The 19559-nt window shown below is 51.3% G+C and overlaps 1 long non-coding RNA gene across 1 annotated transcript in view; it reads left to right on the top strand.

Moving 5' to 3' along the window:
- The first annotated feature begins 7680 nt into the window (after positions 1-7680).
- The window catches only part of LOC116646867, a 36686-nt gene continuing 24807 nt past the window's right edge, over positions 7681-19559 (top strand). The window contains exons 1-2 of the long non-coding RNA XR_004302231.1: positions 7681-7772; positions 8054-8196. This is a non-coding gene — a long non-coding RNA (uncharacterized LOC116646867). The remainder of the gene's footprint in view (positions 7773-8053; positions 8197-19559) is intronic.

Below are 19559 nucleotides of genomic sequence, written 5' to 3'. Positions count from 1 at the left end.
GGTGGTAATATCTGGTCTTGGTGAGTCTGGCTACTCAAGATGCAGTAAGTTACAGCCTGCCTCTCAGTTAGAGCTGAGAGGGACTTCACTCTTCCCAGGAAAAGGAAAACAGAGGTGAACTTTGGATGTTCAGGTCCTACCTCTCCTTTCAGAGCTCAGACTTTGTTTGCATTATATACTGGGCTTCTGAGTAAGATTTCACTTGAAGAAGGTGTTCCACTACTTAGAGAGAGAGAGAGGAGAAAAGGAGAAATTATTAAAAAAGGGAGGAGAGGGGAAGGGAAGGAAAGGGAAGGGAAGGAAGGAAGAAAGGTAGGAAGGAAGGAAGGGAGGGAGGGAGGGAGAGGGCAAGGAGGGAGGAAGAAAAGCACTGATAAATTTAATTCCTTCAATTTAAAGAGACATACTGAGGCTCAGAGGAAGGAAGCTAAAGCAATTGGCTATTTATATCTTTTGTAGGACTTTTCATGTGGAGAAACCCACCAAACACAAAACAAATCCTTTATCAATGGATCTCCAGTCAGCAAACATTTCTGGGGCCCCTACTATGCTCACACCATCATGCTAGGAACAATTCGTGCCCCGGGAGTTCACAGTCTAGAAGCGGCGTCAGAGGTCCAGAGACCAGAGTGAAAGGTGCCACCATGGGCTTAGCCCATCGATGGGGAAGTCAGCCCAAGCAGAGGGCCCAGGACAGCTTCACAGAGGAGGGTGTGCTGAGCTCTGTCTCCAGAAAGGAGTAGGATTTTGTCAGGCAGTCAGTGTGAGGAGAGCTTCACCCTGTTTTCCTGATCTCAGCACGCCCTGCATTTTCTGTCGCTACTTGTTAGTACCTATTTAACTGTCTTTGTTGCCAGGCTCTCAGTAATCTGTGGGCAGGAACCCCGTCCATTTGCCCCTGCCGCATCCAATGCCTCCAGCACAGGGGAAGGAAAGAAGGAGGGAAGGAGGAAGGCAGAAGGAAGAGCACATGCAAAAAAGCCAGTGGTGGGAAACAATATGGTTCCAAGAACTTTGGGTTGTTCTGGATGGTTCTAGGCTTCCGCAGATGACTTGAGTCCAGCCAGACATTAACTGGATTTTATTCAGTGATGATGAGAAATCACGTGTCTTGATTTTGGATTCAGAGAATAGGGAACTCTTCAATGGTAGAGTTATGGTAGCAGATTTAATGTCGGAGGAATCTGGAATCTTGGGTTTGAACGAACCTCAGGGCCCTTCGGTATAGCCATTCATCCCGCAGATCGCGAACAGTGTACAACGAACAGGAGAAGTGGTTCCTGTGGCTCAGCAGCCTGACCATCCTGGAATTGTAGTTAACAGCCTTAACTGTGCTGCAGGGCATGCTACAGAATACATCTTCTGGCTCTTACTAGATAATACCTGTCCAAAGTTTTGAGTGTTCACTTTGTGGGATGAGTTTGACTTACAATTAATTTCATAGACTCTAAAATGTGCTAGATCACAAGACACACCCCAGTTTTAGAGATGCCTAAGTCAGTATCTTAGGAAGTATGAGCTCTGGTACAGTGATCCTTAATTTTTCTAATAAGTGACATGATACCATATTTACATTTGAGAAACTAAAGCTCAGAAAGGCTACCTACCCACTTTGTCCTCAAACCCACGGCTCATACTTAGCAGAGCCATGTGGTTTCAAGGGCCCCTTCTCTCCCCCCTCTCTCCCACCTTCCTGTGGCCACCCTGAGCATCAGGAGGTTGGTCCATCATCTTTAAAAGTCTTTCTAAGATTTCAGTCAATTTTGCTACCATAGGCAAAGCTCTGCCCCTTTCTCCTATTGCCACCGAGCAGTGCTACTGTTACTTTGCTGCCTCCTTCTTTCATTTTCTGAGCGAGCAGACCAGTTTGCCCCATCATTTCATAAATTGCCAAATTAGCCAAGAGCTCCCACGTGACCCACCTCCTCAAGTCTGTCACTTGAGTGGAGCACTCCTGTTTTCCTCATAGACTTGGGCACCCCTCCAAGAAGTGTGGTGTGCTGGGTGCCTCTTGTGTGCTCCTCCTCCTCTTCTTCTTCTTCTTTTTTTCCTGCTGTTGCTGTATTAATGAAAGATGAGCATGCTCACACCCCTGGCAAAAACCCTCCGCCGTCACCCGTGTACGTCTGATACCGGTGTGGTAAAACCAGGGCAAGTCAGACTAATCAGGGGGAGAAACCCCGGTTTGAAACCCCCTGGGGCCTTGTCTCCGGCTCGTGCTGGGGCTGGGAAGGAAGATGGGCCCACGCCAATCAGAGCGAAACTAGCAAGATAGTGGATGCAAGGAACAGGTGGGCTCTGGCTCATTCATAAATACAGTTGCTGATTTTCACTGATACCCTGGCAGGTAGATGGAAGAGCTTGGTAGGGGCCTTGGAGTCATCAAGTGTGGTCCCTCACGGAGCAGAAGAAGATGGGATGCCCAGAGTCATGAAGGGGCTGCACTGAGGTCACACCACTCGTGGCGGGAACCATTACTTACATACATTCAGTATTAAGAAATATCCTATCGCTTCGGGCAAGTGCAGATGCTGGAAAGGGTGGCCGGCCTGGGCGACTTATGGAGGGCGCAGATTGCACTTGTGTGCCCGCCCCCCCGCCCCAGTGGGCTGCCACGGCCGCTGCTGGAGCCGCTCAGCCTCCTCCCCTGGATGCCGCCGCCCTGGCTGTCTGCTTTGGGCTTCCGTTCAGAGGTTTACATCAAGTTCTCCCTGTTGATACTCCCCTCTGACCTTGTGCTCTAGACGTTTAGGCTGCCCTCGGGCCTCATGAAGGAGCCCTTGCCTTATATCTGTGCTGGAGCCCTGGCTCCTGCCTTGTCCTTCAGCCAGTTTCCCAGAAGGCCAGGCATGGTCCCTGCTTCCTTCATCCCGAGGCCTTTCTCCTCACTGCTGGGGGACCTGCTGGCAGGCTGCTTTTCCTGCAGCCAAGGATATACCCCTGGCAGCGTGGCCCAACCGTCTGGAGCGGCAATGACCCCTCCAGGCCTGAATTCCACCTTGGCACTACAGCCAGGGCATCTGGGGGTCACCGGGTCTGCCCCAGCCCAGGGTCTGCCTCTCTCCGATGGTCATACCCTGATCCTGGCACACAAGATGGCTTTTCAAGCTTGCCATATGTTTGACTTTAGCTTTTAGAAAACTGTCTTTCCTCTTCCATTCAACCCGTGCTTATTGGATGACTGACTCCCAAAGGCAGTGGTTCTCAACCTTGAGTGTGGTTTAGAATCAGCCAGGGAGCTTGATAAACAGCCCCACACCTAGCAATTCTGGTCCAGTGGCTCTGGGGCTTGGCCCTTGGGATCTGCATTTTTGATGCGACCGCTTGGTGATTCTGCGACAGGTGCTAAGAGAAAACATGTTGGAGAAATCTTGTTCTTCTAAAAGAACAGTGGCGGTTCATAAAGATAATAGGAATATCACGTATGCATATTCGATGCCACAATGTACAAGGCAATGTTAGTTCGGCTACACCACCCTTGGATTAAAACAAAAACCAAACAAAACCAAATGTATCTCTGAACTAGTACAGAAAACAAAGACTCTGGAGTCAGAAATTCATTGTCCCCTGGACAAGTCACCTAATCTTTCCGACACTGTGTTCACTTGTCCACTTACCGGGGATCTTAATTCCTACCTTAGAACGTTGAATGACATATTGTAAGTAAAGTGACCATTTTCACGCCCAGAAAGTGTTTGGAGAACTAAGGAAGAAACAAAAGAAAGAAAGAAACAAACAAAACGTTTGCCAAGAAGTGGATGCAGGACTTTCCATGTGCTGTATCCTTGATTTCTCAAGGCAGCCTGCAAGGAGGGGTACCGATTCCTCCACTTGGGGGTCCCCAGAGGTCCCGTGGCTCGTCCGTGGTCACTAAGCTAGCTGCGGGGCTGGAATTCAGACTCAGGTCACTCTCACTTTAGAGATGGAACTCTGACCCGCTATGGCACTGTGCCGCTCAAAGACACAACAGAGAGAGTCCTTTACACAGCTCCTTTGGGATTTGCTCTCCATCCCCTGACACGGCACCGTAGAGAGATCACAGGTCTGGGAATGAGGACGGTGGCTGTTCTGGCTCCCCAGCTGATGGTTGTGTGACCTGGTGTAAGCTTCTCCGCTCTCTGGACTGAGGGGCCACGACTCTGTGTTAGGGCCGGACTATACAGCAGGCTGTTGGGAATACCCCCTGGGCTGCCCTAACAGAAGCACCTGATGAGCTGGGGGGCAGAGAAGCAATCTGGCCCCTCCTCATTCCCCACTGCTAGCCTCCGGCCCCACTGGGGGGCCCCACCTCTTCTCCCCTTCAGCTCTGGGGGCCAGCACATATTTCCCAGGAGGTGGGGCATGAGTAGGAATCCCCGTGCCTCTTGGCAGAGGGTGACATCTGCTTCCAGAGTGGGGGGGCACTGCCAAGGACAGGGTGAACATGGATGAGTGATGGTCTCCCTTCGCAATGCCAGTGCCTGCCATGATGGGGGGAACACCGAAACACAGCAAACACCCGGAAACAACAACACAGGCTGGCCACGTAAATCACTTAACTCAGGCTTCTAGAGAAAGAAGATTCACTCTTCCTGCCGGTAACATCAGAAACAACCAGACGGCCAGGAACTCAACGAGGTCAGAGCAGGGGCGACCTCAAGGCAGAACTCTTCCTGGCAGTGCAGGGCAGAGGGTAAGAACGTGGGCTCAGGAGTGAGGTGCACTTGGGTCCCAGTGCTCACTCTGCCAGCCCCTGGCTGAGTGAACTTGGGCAAGTCATTTGACCGTGGAGGGTCCGTTTCCTAATTTTCTAAATGTGGATAACAATAATACCTGCCTTGTACGTTTGGATGAGTGAACAGACATGAAGACTGCAGTTTGCCCCACGGCAAGTGTGCCGTGAACACCTGTTCTTGCCCAAGCCTCAGCTAACCACGCCGAGGGGGCTTGGTTCTTTCCTCCTTCGTCTACTCCAGTTCTCCAAACTTTTACTAGCAGCTGCTAACTGCCAGGTCGAGTTTTGGGCACTGGTTATACAAAGATACATAAAACATAATCCTTGCCTCAAGGTTTGCGGTCTAAAATTCCTAAAATCGTTGTTGACCTGACCACCCAAATATTAGTACCAGTAGTGATGATGCTAATAATAATAATAATAATAATAATAATAAACACTGTGCCATTTACTGAACAATTCTCACAGCAAGCTCAGTGCTGGACACTATATATACATTGTTTCTAACAGTGCAATCCTTTGGGAAACTGAGGAGGTAGACTGAGGCGGGAGGAACCGGGGGTGGGGGGTGGGTCTAAGTTACTCATCAAAGATTCTGCGGCTCCAAATGGTAGAGCTGGGATTCCTGTCCAGTTGCTTCAGCTTCTGATGAAGCCTTCTCCTCCCTAGGCTGCCTCCACTGCACTCACCCCCAGTCTTCCCCCAGGGCATAAAGCTTTCCAGAAAGGCTGGCATTTTCACAGGACCTCGTTCAATCCACACCACCACCCTGGGAGGTAGGGGCCTTTATTACCAGACCCATTTTCCAAGCGAGGGAACCCAGAGCAGGTGAAATCACTTTCAACCGTAGCTCAACTAGTGAGTTATAAAGACATTGCATGTCTTAAGATCAAAGAAAAGGCAGCTCCTAGGCTGCTGCTTGGTGAGAAGCCTTTTGCAGAGGCGAAAAATATGTGCAAACAAAACCAACAGCTTTCTTTATGTTCCCCAAAGTTGCTAAAAATGCCTGCGGGTTTGCACACAAGCAGACGCTGTATTCACAATGCGGTGTGGCTTCTGTCGTTGGCTCTGGCAAGAAGAGACCTGGCAGGTATTTCTCACATCTTTGTTAAACACATACACCAGACAAGGGAAGGAGTTCCAAGGTAGTCCCAGGGTGTGGATTTCTGCCAAGTCTCCTTTTATTTGTTGTTAAGTTAGGGGGGAAAAAAGACACCTCACGGATGAGTCCACGATCCCATGAGGTAACTGGTGTGGTGGAAAATGCATTTCTTGGAGTCAGACAGCCCTGGGTCCTAATCCAGATTCTTTTACCTGCGGGCTGCGTGACCTTGGCCAGGTTGCTTAGCCTCTCTGAGCTAACCCCAGCTCTGCCCATCTGTGAATGAATGAATGAATGAATGAATGAGTTGCTCTCTTGGAGGGTGGTTGTCAGATTGAAAGAAGATTATGGATATGAAATTGCTTTATAAACTGCAAATTGCTATACAAACATGAGGATTTATTACTACACAGAACACGGTCTGGGTTTTATCAAATAAATGTATTCAATCAGTGATCACATAGTGCACTTTTCCTTGGGTCTGGCACTGGCTTCCTTCCTCCAAGTGCTCATAGTCCAGGAGGAAGATATACAATCAAGTGCTAAAATACAGTACAGGTGAGCATAGGGTGCTGAGGGAGCAGATAGAAGACAGTGACCAATCCCACACTGGAAGGGGTAGTAGGTCAGGGAACTTCCCAGAAAAGGCGTTCTGGGACAGTCCCAATGTCAAATCTGTTGTCAGAGTTTTCCCAGCAAACTTAGGCCTTTGGGCCACTGGGTGTCCTTATGACACACTCCTGCCTCTCATATTGTCATTTTCATTATAGTCACTCCCTGACATACAATTTCTTTTATTCCCACTTGACTCATTACACTGTTGGGCAAAACCCCAACTCTGGTCAAAGGTGACTCTCACCTACTCTGCTGTTGCACCTGTGCATTAACCATGGCCTGAGAAAAACATCCAAACAGGCTAATTACTGCCTGGCAAGCTGCTCTAGTTCTCCTCGCTAGGCATGCTCCCGTTCTCAGCGGTTTCAAACTTTCTCCTCTATCCTGCAAACTCCGCACCTCCTCGCCCATCATGGCTTTCAGCTGAAGGGCTTGCTGCCCGCCTCCCTTGAGAAATAGAAGCCCTCAGAAGAGAAGTTCTAGCTGCTCCCAACCCTGTCCATCATGGTGCAGCCCTGGGTGGGGTGGTCTTCCTCTGCTCATGGGCAGAAGCTGAGAGAGACTCTGGAGACATAGGATACTCCTCACCCAGGGAATGGCCTCCACCCCGTCTGGAGGCGTGAGAGAGAGAGTCCTCCTGTTGACTCACTGGGCACCTGGCCAGGTGAGGCTGGGGATGGAGAGGTTACGGAGAGGCAGAGAGAGCCTGGTGGGCCAGGGTGTCGGGGGGAGGGGGGGGCTCATGGAGATGGGGGAGGCATCTAAGTGGACATGGAAAGACAGCAGGCCTGGGATTGTGAGCAGGCAGCCCCCAGGTGGGAGAAGAGTGGAGGCCATATCTTCCAAATTCAGAGCCCACATACATGGCCTGACTTAGAAGGCAGTCACCAAGAAGCACATTGAGAAGGGTGCTGATTTCTGAAGAACATGACTGATGCTGCCCAGCGTGACCTCTGCTACGACAGAATTCTTCACACATCTATTTACTTCATTGTCCGTTCTTCTGACAAATCCTCACGAGAGGCTGTAGTGAGAGTCTCCGCTGGGTACCAGGGGGGGATTCACGCATGCAGAAGAGGCAGCTGCTTCCCTCGCAATGAACAGAGGAAAACAAAGACAATAGAAAATCCGTTCACTTATTAAACATTGACTGCACGCTGACTATGTGTGGCCAGTAGTGAACAAAACTGTCCTAACCCTCCCCCCCCACCCCCCGCGCTGGCATGGACCTCACATTCCAGTGGGCTGCCAGGAAAGCAAATGAGGGAAGCACCCCATGTGTCAGGAGGGCATAGAGCCAGAGAGAAAACTAGGGCAGAGCAGGGCAGAGAGCGTGGTGGGGTAAGGGTGCACACAGTGAAGTGGGGGGCCGGGGAGGGCCTCACTGAGAAGATGGCCTGGAGCAAGGGTGTGAAGGGGGAGCCGGTGAGCCCATGCACAGCCCCCAGAGGGGAGCACGCCAGGCCCAGGCGGGCCTCAGGAGCAGCAAAGAGCAGAGTGAAGGGCATGGACGGGAGAGCAGCAGGGAAACGGGGGGCTGCGGGGTGCCAGGGAAGGACATAGGTCCTACACGACCTTAGGGATTATTACACTGACTCTGGCTTTTATTCTGATTGTGACAGGAGCCACTGGAGGGCTTGAGCAGAGGAGTGACATGATCTGCCTCCTGTTGTAACAGGAGTTCTCAGGGGACTGTGTTGGAAACAGCGAAGGAGGATGAGGACAGCGGCAGAAGGATCCTCGATGAAGACTCGTGACAATCCAGGTGAGGTGGTGGCGTCAGACGGGGGTGGCAGGGGTGTTAAGACATGGTCGGACTCTGACCATCTTCTGAGGGGAGAACCAGCAATCTTTGCTGACGGACTGGAAAGCAGTGCGAATGGGAGAGAGGAGTTAAGAATGACTCCAAGGATTCTGGACCTAAGCAAATGGAAAGATGGAACTGTCATTAACGGAGATGGAAAGATGGCAGGAGAAGCAAATTGGGGACGTTTGCTGAAGTAGGACTGATGGTGAACATGTTTGATGCGAGATGCCTAAAGACATCCCTGTGGAGGTGTGGAGCAGGAGAGGCGGGCTGGAGACAGATGCCGTGGAGCCCACAGTGTACAGCGTACGGACGGTAGTTGAGCCCGGGAGGCTGCAGGACATCACAGAGGAGAGGGCCAAGCACTGAGCCCTGGGCCTCCTGTGTAGTGTTTGGGGAGGTAGGAAGGCGGGGAGGAACCAGCAAAGGAGACTGGGGAGAAGCCACCGAGTTAGGAGGAGAAGCAAAAGGCTGTGGGTCCTAAAAGGCAAGCACAGAGAAAGCTTCACGGAGGAGGAAGTGGTGTGTCATGCCACTGCTTGGCTCATTAAGATCCAGCCTGGGGCTCAGTCACTGGACTGGTGGTGAGGGCTCACTGTTGACCTTGGCAAGAGCCCCTTTGGAGGAGGGCTGGGGTGCAAGCCTGACCAGAGTGACTCCCAGAGCAGGAGGGAGGCAAGGATTTGGAGGCAGGGCATGTCTTCAGCTCTTTTGAGGAGCTTTGCTATAAAGAGCAAAGATGCAAGTTGGAGGCTGGGGAAGGATGTGGGCTCAAGAGAAGTGTGTGTGTGTATGTGTGTGTGTGTGTGTGTGTGAGAGAGAGAGAGAGCATGTTTTCATGCTGATAAGAATCATTAAGCCTAGAGGCAAAAATCGATGATTCAGACCAAAAAAGAGAGAATTGGCTAGAGCGATGGCTTTGAGGAGGTGAGAAGGAATGAGATCTGCTGCCCAGTGAGGAGCAGGTGTTTGCTAAGAGCACAGACCTGCATCCATCCCAACAAAGGAGAGGTTAGAGCAGAGGGCAGGAGAGGCAGGGCAGTGCCTTCTCAGCGCCGAGGACAGAGCAATAGAAACCCACACTCGCGTGGCCCACGCTGTGTACGGGGCACTGCTCTGAGTCATTTACATATATTCACTTCGAACTCTCATTGCAACCCCAGGAGGTAAATACTGTTGTTGTGCCCATTTTGCGTGAAGAGTACCGAGGCAGAGCGATGTTCAGCACACTGCTCTAAGTCGCACAAGTAGTAAGTGGCGTGGCTGATGACCGCTACTCACTGTCGCGGTACCGGGGCAGGGATGACGCAGGAGTGGGCGGGTGAAGAGAGGCTGCGTGGTTTTGGTGAGCCCGGAGCTGGCCTGTGCTCATGGGTTTCTCCCGCAGAGGTGCCTGCTCATTTGTGAAGCGCTGTTCAGTCATTACCCACTAGTCGAGTCGGCAGCTGGTAGAGGCAGCGGGCGGGGGCTGGTTCAGGTTCCCAGCTTGGCCTTGGTGCAGTCTGGAAGGACAGATTCCTCCCGCGGCTGTACATCTTCCACTGACACCTGCAGGGAAGTACTGAGACATTTCCTCTCCTTTCTCTTAGAGACGGCCCTGGGGTTCTGAGCACCTGAGCTGCCACCATCCTCGGGATTCCTGATTAAGGGAAGGGAAGCAGAAAGAAAATGGGGGTGGCAACAGACCTGGTTCTGGTGGCGGCTGGCTGAGAGAGTGTGGCCAGGTCACCTCTGTCCTCTGGGCCTCGGCTGTAAAAGGCGGGAGAGGCTAGGATGATGTCTTGCTTCATGGACTCAGGTGTTCCCTCAGCATACAAGTCATGGATGCTAGACAAGGACAGGGCACTAGGAATATGACAATGAGCAGAAAGGACCCATCCTGACTTTGTGGAGATTGTCATCTATGGCAGAGGGGAGGGGACCGACAATCACGAGATTATAAACCGTAATACAAGCCTGGAAGGAACATTCTAGGGTGCTACGAGAGCACCTTTTCCTGGGCGCTTTTGTAATTTTGGGACGTCTAACTGAAGCCTGACCCATAAAACAGAAACTGTCTTTGGTCATTGTTCATTCATGCATTTATTTATTCCTTCGACAACTTTTCGCGAGCCTCTGTCTTTTGGAGCAGTGGCTTTGCATTTTGCATCCCCAAGGAAAGTAGAAATTAAGGCGACCAGAAAGATTTAGCACAAAATGGGACTGGGAACCAGTTATTTATTCCACCAAACTGAAGAGGAATTTGATACGTGTTGCTGTGTGGAAGGGACACAAGTGTGGAAGGGCAGAAAAGCACTAGGAATGTTCTGAGGTTCCACAGGAGCCATGCATTGGGGGGTGGGGAGTGAGGTGGACTAGGGTCTTGAATTTGGCCTTTACCACACAGGAGCTTAAGACCTAAGGGGAATTTGGGAAGTGTACACAGTGTACAGCGTACGGACGGTAGTTGAGCCCGGGAGGCTGCAGGACATCACAGAGGAGAGGGCCAAGCACTGAGCCCTGGGCCTCCTGTGTAGTGTTTGGGGAGGTAGGAAGGCGGGGAGGAACCAGCAAAGGAGACTGGGGAGAAGCCACCGAGTTAGGAGGAGAAGCAAAAGGCTTCTGTATATGAAAATCACATTTCTGAGTATTATTCTACACTGTGCTAAGCACTGTGCATACATTATTTTTTTGGTCCACGCAACAATCTTATGAGGTGGGTTCTTCCCTATCTCCATTTAACTGAGGGGGAAACTGAAGCCCAGAAAGAAATAGTGCCCCGGACATCACAGTATTGCAGGAGGCTCTTTTATTCTCATAGAACTTAGGATAGGCGCCTGACAGAAACCTTGGGATCATCTAGCAGAGTGGTCTCCAAACTTTTCTGATTGCTCCTCTCTCTGTAAGTAATATTAGACATGTCCTCACTCATCGTATTTATTTAGAAACATAGCTGTGTTCCACCAGCAATATAAACAGCAAACACTGGTGAAGACCAACTTCTTGGATCTTGGATAAAATTAAATATACATAGATTAAGGATTAAAATCCGTATAAATCAAATTGCTACTTGCCTCCCATTGAGTCACTGAGCTCTTGGAGACCACTCATCCAGATTGTTTTATATGGGAGGACAGTGGTAGCCAAGGCCATGAATCTTGTCCACGTTGCTCAGTTAGGAGCAGACCAGTTGGGGAGATTTTTCCCCCAGGCAACACTGGGCAATGTTTGGAGATATTTTTGGTTGTCGCAACTGGGGTGTGTGTGTGTGTGTGTGTGTAGGAGGAAGGAGGTGATTTCTGGCATCTGGTGGGTAGAGGCCGGGGATGGTGTTAAACACCCTACAATGCCCAGAACAGTCGGCCCAAATGTCAGCACTGCTGAGGGTGGGAAACCTGGTGGAGCCCCTGAAGCTTGGACTGAAATTAGGTAAGTGAGTGGTCTCTGCGGCCGGATGACTGAGTGTGCACCTGGGCTCTCCCACCAGCTGGCAACTGTGGCCACGTTACTTAACCCCTGACCTCTAGTGTTGCAGCTTGAAAAGGGGGTTGATAATACCACTGTGGAGAGGCAGTGGCAGAAACGAGATCCTTCTCTTGTGAAAGGCCAAGGGCTAATTCTCATCTTGTCCTTCCACGCCCTCCTCCTCAGTGGTCTCAGCTTTGAGGTGAGGCTGACTGATTGCCCAGGGTGGCCAGGAAGGGTGGGCTGAAAGCCGTCAGGATGGTTGGGAGCCCCAGAAGCAGTCCAGATGTGAAACATCCAGTCTAGGTAGGGTTGAAAACTTCCAGCGCAGGCTTGCAGTCACTTCAAGAGCTGTGGTGGCATCCAGGTCTGGCGTGAGCTTGGTGTGCCTGTGGAAGGGGTAAATCCAGTCTGTCTACAACAGGGGTCTACAGCCTCCCTGCCTCCCTCAGCCCCACTGCCTATCTGCAACTTGTTCCACCACTTGGGAACCGTTCCCTTCCTTCCTTCCAGCCAGTGAACAAACTTGAGACACCATGATGCAGAAACCACAGTCCTGGCCATCACTGACAGACGTGTAACTAGACCCTTATGATCAGTACAGGGGGGCACCGGGAGGGAGCTCGGTGGTATCTGAGAGTGGAGGGAGTGTTTGGGAAGCGGGATCTTGGAGGGGGTTCCTGGAGCTGCAGGACCCCCCCCCCCCATCTCTAACTGGCTTAGATGCCTCCACTGCTAGACTGTCCGTAGACTAGAGGCATCCTGTGGTCAGGGACTTCTACTTTCTTCCTGGATATAGCCTCAGAGTCTAGAATAGTGCCTGACACATCGTGGGCACTCAATACTTATTTGTGGAGTGAATAAAGAGTATTTTGAAAGATGACTGGAAATTTGCCAAGTGGGTCTGGGAGGGAAGGGAAGGGCATCCTAGGCACAGGAAATAGAATGAACAAAGACAGACTAATGATGAGAATTTTGAAGGACACGGGAGGAAACGATGAGGGTCCTTGGTCACTGGGGCCCATGGGATGATACTGGGGCTGCTCAGAGAGGCTCTGTATGTGCATGGCAAGGTGTTCAAAGTTATCTCAGGATTAGAGAATTTGGGGCAAGGTGTAGATTAAGAAGTAAAGTGTCTGGAGAGAGCACGACAGCATTCATTCAAGATTTACTGAGTACAGAAGAAGTCCTGGTCGCTGTGCTGGGCTCTGTTCTTGAGAAGGTTATTGAGCTAGCCCAGGGGAGAGGCAGAGGGGGCAGAAACAGGGGCAGGGAACTCAGGAGACAGACGCACACATCACAGAGCACTTGCACGGGGGGCAGACCACGAGGGAGAAGGACTGGTCAAAGAGGACTCTGTGGTTTTAAACCACGGGAACTGCCCAAGTGCCGGAGTCATGGATGAAAACAGAAGCTATGAAAGGAAGAGTATGAGTAGACCGGATGCTGTGTGACCTTGGGCCTGCGCCTCTGCGAGCTTCAGTTTTTATTGCTATTATTAACATTATCGTGATTACATACCAGGCAGCCTGCTGGCAGCTCCACACACCCATTTCATTGAATCCTGTAACAGTTCTGCAAAGGAGATGTTATTTTACCAATGGGGAAATTAAGGCACAGAAGTTTCAGTGATTTGCCTAAGGTCATAAAACTAGTAAGGGGCTGGGAGAAGTGGCAATATTATTGATCCCGGGACAACTGACCCCAAGCCCATTTGTTTCTCCTTCCACGCAGCCCAAAGCTCAATGGCTGGGCTCCCACCCACCTGCCTTAATCCTGAGATGGCCACACTGCCTTTTGGCAACCATCCAGGGTCCCTAGGCCCGAGCGGGCACAACAGGGCAGAAGCCCATTGCAATTGGAAACCCCCAACGTTGGTAGGACTAGTTTATTCCCCAGGGACTATGTCTTCAGTTGAGCCTTAAAAGAAAGAAGGTTAAAGCCAACCTTTGTGCTTTGGTCAGGAGGCTCCTTCTTGTAAGCGTGGAATCTTAGCGTAAATGAGCCTGTACCAATCTCTAAAACAGGGGTGATATTAGTATACCCAAGCAGCATGAGGAAGATTAAATAAGCATGGTATGCAGAACACCTGCTTTGTGCCTCTTACACAGTAAGTGCTTAATAAATAAATGTACCAGGCAGTGGAGTGGAGTGGGGGGTGGGGTACGTGGCTCCCTGGAGGTGGTTTGCCGGCATACAGACCCCAGCTCCATCTCAAATTCTACCGCCCAGATGCCCAGCAGGGAGATTTGGGGCAGGTCCTAAGCTCTTAGTGCCTTGGTTTCTTCATCTGTAAAATCGGTATAATACCAGAATCTACTCAGGAGGACAGTTGTAGGGACTAAACCAGTACAGATTAAAGACATTCAGAGCACTTAGAATGCTCTCTCTTACCTCCTTCCCCACTACAGTGGTGGATCCAGATCAAGCAGAATCCCAAAAGAATCCTGCCTCATGTTCTTAGAAACGAGCACCGGCATGGAGAGCAGTTGCTGAACACAGGCTTGGACAAAGAGGAAGTGGATAGCTTGAGAGGGGGCTTGGATTCATTCTTTTCTCCAATATTTCATTTGTACCATGTCAGGCACTTAGTGCTGGGGATGCCTCGATGAGTAAGAGATCACCATATCCAAGGAGCTCAAGGTGGAAAACAGGCAAGACAGGAAGTGGAGAGCAGTTGCCATGGAGGCCAGAGGTCATTCCATGGCTGCCCAGAGGAGGACGAGTTTAATCCTGCCCGGAGGGGTGGGTAGGCTTGTGTTGTCCCAGCAAGCCTGGTCCATTAGGTAACAGGTGGGAGAGATTTAAGAATTCTAGTTAGGAGAAGAGCATTTGCAAAGATAACTGAACGTTAGCATTATCCCTTGCCCGGTTATTTGCATTTAGTAAGAGGAAGCTGTGGGTTTTATTACCAAAATGATTGATGATGAAAATGATGAAGATAATGATGTCCTCGGGAAGGGCTCAGCATGTGGAGGTTGGGGAGGGAGAGCCATGGGAGAAGAAGCGGAGAATGGGGTGGGCAGAGTCTGGGTCAAAACAACCCCAATGAGCCAGACCTGGGAGCTTGGATTTTATCCTAGAGGCAGCAGGGAACCTGGGAAGGATTTCAAGCAGGAGAGGCAGATGATGGGGTCTGTTTTAACAAGATCGTACTGGAGGCTGGGTCGAGGTTGGGCGGGAGAGAGAAAAGTCTGGGGACACATCAGGAAGGTAACTGGCAACACCGTAGCTGGCCTCAGCAGAGCGCAGGCCCTCATTTACCTGGGACCTGACCTGAGCTGCGCCACATCCAGGTCTCCGGGCTACCGAATTGAGAAATGCACACGGTGGCATTGATCAAAGTGTCTATACATCATGAAGGGAATGACATCCACTGACTTCTCACCTGTGTCCAGGGATGAAGGTCAGCCACCTAATCTCTCTCTTTTCCAAGGCCCCGGGGAAGCTGGAGGGCCAGGATCCTGGGCCTGGGTGTGGTAGGCAGAAGAATGGCCCCTGCAAACACATCTATATTCAAATCCCTAGAAGCTGTGAATATGTTACTCATGTTACTCAACCTGATAAAAAGGACTTTGCAAATATGATTAAGATAAAGGTCTTGACATGGGGAGATTATCCTAGATTTTCCAGGGCCTCATAAGAAGGGGGAGGTGCAAGGGTCGGAGTCATCGGGAGGAGATGTATGAGCAGAAGCAGAGATCAGAGAGAACATAGTATGTTGCTGGCTTTGACGATGGAGAGAGGAGCCTTGAGCCTGGGCTGGTAGGCACCTCTCGAGAGTAGAAAATGCAAAGAAAGGGACTCTCCCCTTGAGCCTCCAGAGGGGACCAGCCCTGAGCTCACACAGGAATCCAGAAGAGGATGGTCTCCTTCTCCACTTAAGGTCCATCTCAGGATGGACTAGGTGGAGGGAGGTCATTGGGGAAAGCTCCGAACCAGGTTTTTTGACAGCCTGGAGCAGAGAGTGAATCTGGGAGTAAATGAGAGTAAATGACGGTGTGGACGCACAGCTGGATTGCAGCAGGATAGGGACAGAACGTTTGCTTGGGGACGGCCTCCAGGCCAAGTGCTCTGGTGTGTTATCTCATTTTAGCCTCTCACTAACCAGGAGGCAACTGAGGCACAGAGAGTTTCAGTAACTTGCCTGAGGTCACACAGCAGTAAGAGGCAGAGCTGAGACCTGCACCAGTCTGACACCAGAGCCCCTGCTCCTTACCTTGCACTGGCTCCTAGGAGGAGCAAGTAGGTGGGGGGTGTGCATTATTCGGGTGTCTCTTGAGTGGGAAGCTGTGTTGCCGGCGACCCAAACTTCTGCTTCCCCAAGGTGTGTCATTATGTTCCCCGTTCAGGTGGTGGTAACAGAAGGGGAATGTCCCTGGCCTGTAGTTTTCTAAGCAGTGCCTGTGTGTGTGTGTGTGTGTGTAAAATCCCTTGGCTGGAGCTTTCCATACAAGGGAAATGACCCAAGATGAGACATCAGGAAACCAGGGGTGTCTGGGCAGGGTTTGACCCTCAGAAGTTCTGTGGCCTTGACTTCATCCTAAGCTAATCAGAGTAGGCAGGGATATTTTACAGATGGGGAAACTGAGTCACAGAGTCATTACTTGTCTTGTCCAGAATGGTTTCTGGTTGGGGCAGTTTTGTTTACCCATAGGAGGCCTCCTAATTGTAGACTTGAGAGCTGACAAAAGAGATCCAGTGCTTGTGTGTAATCACGTTCTGCATGGTGTCGTGCAGCTCTCCTAGTTGGCCTCATTCAGATTTATGATAAGAATTCCCAGTTTAGCCACTTACCTGGCTGAGTGGCCCAGGCAAGTTATCCAACCTCTCTGTGTCTCAGTTTCCTCATCTGGAAAATGGGGATCACTTATGCAGAGTGCTTACAACAAAGTTTGGCAAAGTTGACGGAGCATTGAGTGGGAAGGTGTCCAGGCAGATTCTGAAGTCACCAGATTAGTTAATGGTTAGGTTGCTCCTCCAGCGGCCATATCTGAGTAGAGAGACCAGATGGTGGCCAGAGAAGACTGGATCGGGACCCCACTCTCTCCGTGTGACCTTGGCAAAACTACACAACTTTATCTTTAAAGAAGCCTGGGGGCGCCTGGGTGGCTCAGATGGTTGGGCATCTGCCTTTGGCTCAGGGCCTGATCTTAGGGTCCTGGGATTGAGCCCCATATTGGGCTCCTTGCTCAGCGAGGAGTCTGCTTCTCCCTCTGCCTCTGCCTCTCTCCCCTGCTCATGTTCCCTCTCTCTCTATCTCTCTCTCTGTCACATGAATAAAAAAAATAAATTAATTAAAAAAAAAAAAAAAAGAAGCCTGAAGGGTTGCTGGAGGGTCAGTGATGAGGAAATGCCAGGTCCCTTGCATGTCGTTGGTGCTCAACAGGCCACAGCTGTTATTATTGATGGTGGTGGTTGCAGTGTTTGGTCTTGGTTCTGTCCCTGCCTCCCAGGGGCTTTCAGAGACAATACTGTGCTCCCAGAAGTGCTTTGGTATAATGGGGGGGGGGGTGGCTAATCAATCTGGGCATAGTCTGGTTCTGGCACCACCTGACTAGCCCTGACCCTGAGCAAGTCCACGGCTCTGTCTGGGCGCCTCTGTCCCTGTGGGAGCAATGAGCCTTCTGGCTCTGACTGCGCATCTAGAATGCCTGGCCCCTGGAGGAACCTGGTTCATTTTCCTGCTGAAGTGCAAAGAGACAGTAATGATAATACCCAGCATTTCCAGAACAGGGACCGCTCAGTTGGCTCAAACTGGATGCAGGACCCTTTCTGGTTGTCTTTCCCTCTCCTCAGTCCTTTTCCCCAGATGTTGCATAGGAATTCAGAATCATAAAAAGAGAGAGTTTTGTCACATCTGGTTCCACCTGTCCCTACAGGTGGATGGGTGGAGGTGGAGCAAGGCAGCCAATGCGGGGGGAGGAGCTAAAGGAATCCCCGCCTCCTGGGAGCCATGGGCTGAGCCTTCTCTCCGCTTGACCGTGCCCTCCCCTAATGACCATGGCCACCAGATGCAGGGGATCAGACAGTATTCCACTTGGTGACCTCACTAGGCCACTGCGTCAGAAATGACTAGCTGGTTTCACCGTGGAGGAGTGGGGAGACCATGGTCGATTCTTGGTTTGCTCGGTACCACACACACATACCCTGACCTGCTGACTCCAGAAGTCCTGCTCCACCACTACACCGCATCCCACCCCTCTTGTTCCCGGCCCTTCCCACTTCCTGCCCCCCACCCCCCGGCCCCACACAGACCCTGTGCTTTGGTCCCCTCACCCCCAGTACATGTCTCCCACCCCTGCCTCACCTCTCCAAGCCCCTTCTTTAAGGTCCTGTTCAAAATTCCCCTCTTCCCTCCTCCCTTCCACAAACACTTCCTGGGCAGCTTCTGTCTCCCTGTCTCCATCTGGGACAAACCTCTCCTCGCCACTCCCCCGGCACTGCCAGAAAGGACAGCGTGGCTATGAAGGGTGGCCACTGATGCTTGCCACGTGCCATTTACTTGTGCAAAGCATTTTACATGCATTACTTCATTTAATTTTCTTAGGGGCAAGTACGGTGATTACCCCATTTTGCAGATGGGGAAACTAAGGCTTAGAAACATTAGGCAACTCACCCAAGGTCACAGGGCCAGGAAATGGCAAAGTGTGGAGTTAAATTCCAGTCTTTCTGAGCCTAAAGCTTGTGTTCTTTGCCACCCGGTTTGGCCTCCTGTCTTCCAGCCTGGACACCCCTCACAGGCCAGCCCTATTGCTTCCAGGTCTTCTCTCCCATGGCCCTCCTGTCATTCACTCTGAGTGACTCACCATGCATGCTCATTCCCCTGAGCCTTTGCGCATGCTACTCCTTCTGCCTGGAACACCTTTCCCTTTCTTTCATGCCACCAAAAGCCTGCCCATGCGTGGATCTCGGCTCAGCAGCCCTTGCTCTGGGCGTCCCTCCTTGAGGCCCTGCCTGCTCTGGCCTCAGATGGGTGGAGAGATTCCGCCTCTCTTTGCTCCTGCAGCACTGCCTGTGGTTCTCCTTGTGTGGGCTGTAGCGCGCTCCAGGCTCTGGGTGGCCGAGTCTGTGCCAGCATCCAACTGCCTTCGCCACACATTTACCAGCACCCATTACATGCCAGGCACTGGCCTGGGCCCTTGGGACACAGGGGTAAGCCAGATAACTGTGTCTCAGCCTTGGCAGGGCTTGCAGCCTGGTAGGGGAAACAGGTCAACGCTCAGAGCCATATGGAGGGCTGAGTTCTGCTGTGGGGCAGGACAAGGGGCAGGCTTTGTGGAGCAAGCAATAATAAAAGGAGGGCGCCTGGGTGGCTCAGTCGGTTAAGCATCTGCCTTCAGCTCAGGTCATGATCCCAGGGTCCTGGGATCGAGTCCCGCATCGGGCTCCCTGCTGCTTGGGAGCCTGCTTCTCCCTCTGCCTCTCTCTCTCTGTCTCTCATGAATAAATAACTAAATAAAAGCTTAAAAAAATAGTAATAAGAGGTAGATTTAATCAAACCATGAGGGGATTAAGGAGGAAGACAATTTTCCAGGTAAAGAGAATAGCCTATGCAAAGGCCCAGGGGGTAAGAGAGAGTTGAGTGCTTAGGATATCAGAGATTGGCATAATTGGAAAATACGGTGTCCAGGACCAGTGTTTGGTCCCCTCACCCCCAGTACATGTCTCCCACCCCTGCCTCACCTCTCCAAGCCCCTTCTTTAAGGTCCTGTTCAAAATTCCCCTCTTCCCTCCTCCCTTCCACAAACACTTCCTGGGCAGCTTCTGTCTCCCTGTCTCCATCTGGGACAAACCTCTCCTCGCCACTCCCCCGGCACTGCCAGAAAGGACAGCGTGGCTATGAAGGGTTCTAAGACCACTCTGGAGAGGCAAAC

Source organism: Phoca vitulina, unplaced genomic scaffold (assembly GCF_004348235.1).
Source record: "Phoca vitulina isolate PV1807 unplaced genomic scaffold, GSC_HSeal_1.0 scaffold2, whole genome shotgun sequence".
In the NCBI taxonomy this organism is placed as follows: Eukaryota; Metazoa; Chordata; class Mammalia; order Carnivora; family Phocidae; genus Phoca; species Phoca vitulina.
Note: the sequence above shows the minus strand (reverse complement) of the source record. Positions and strands in the feature narration are given on the sequence as shown.